Source organism: Mandrillus leucophaeus, unplaced genomic scaffold (assembly GCF_000951045.1).
Source record: "Mandrillus leucophaeus isolate KB7577 unplaced genomic scaffold, Mleu.le_1.0 Scaffold2138, whole genome shotgun sequence".
In the NCBI taxonomy this organism is placed as follows: Eukaryota; Metazoa; Chordata; class Mammalia; order Primates; family Cercopithecidae; genus Mandrillus; species Mandrillus leucophaeus.
The window spans coordinates 18,556-19,658 of NW_012102186.1; positions in this window are offsets into that span (position 1 = coordinate 18,556).

A 1,103-nucleotide genomic window follows, 5' to 3' on the forward strand; every position below is an offset into this window, starting at 1 on the left:
CCCAGCATTGAGGCTAAGGGGGAAAGATGGATGGAGCGATGACATATCAGACAGCCAAGGAAAACAAACAAACAAAAAGTCACAGGATCTGGAACTAAGTTTAGAACAATCAATGCAATTTACACAATGGCAGGGGTATAACCAGGGCTGGATTTTGTTCTCTCTAGTTTCTCTTCTCGTCCTTCTGTATGATAATTCTGCTAAATCATCACTTGTAATCCTTGCACAAAACCAGGTGAATTTAAGAAGATCACTTAAAGAGTTAAATTCTTCTTAAATTAAAAAGAGTTGGCAGGGCCCTGTGGCTCATGCCTGTAATCCCAGCATTTTGGGAGGCTGAGGCAGGTGGATCATGAGGTCAGGAGTTCAAGGCCTGCCTGGCCAAGATGGTGAAACCCCTTCTCTACTAAAAATACAAAATTAGGCAGGCGTGGTAGCAGGCACCTGTAATTCCAGCTACTTGGGGGGCTGAGGCGGGAGAATTGTTTGAACCCAGGAGATGGAGGTTGCAGTGAGCCAAGATCATGCCACTGCACTCCAGCCTGGGTGAGAGTGAGACTCCGTCTCCAAAAAAAAAAAAAAAGAGTTGGCCGGGCACAGTGGCTCACGCCTGTAATCCCAGCACTTTGGGAGGCCGAGGCAGACGGATCACAAGGTCAGGAGATAGAGACCATCTGGCTAACATGGTGAAATCCCATCTCTACCAAAAACACACACGAAAAAATTAGCCAGGCATTGTGGCAGGTGCCTGTAGTCCCAGCTACTCGACAGGAGAATAGGCGGAGGTTGCAGTGAGTCGAGATCGCACCACTGCACTCCAGCCTTGGCCACAGATCGAGACTCCGTCTCAAAAAAAAAAGAGTTAAAGAAAGTTAGTCAAAGGCCATTATAATAAGATATATGAGACTTCAACAAAACTTGCATAAGAATATTTAGCATCTGCTTTGTAAGTATAAATAAAACAAAGTATAACCAGGTATAGTGGCTTGCAACTGTAATCCCAGCTACATGGTAGGTTGAGGTGGGAGGATCGCTTTAGCCCAAGAGTTCAAGACCAGTCTGGGCAGCAGAGTGAGACCTCATATCTAAATATATAAATATAT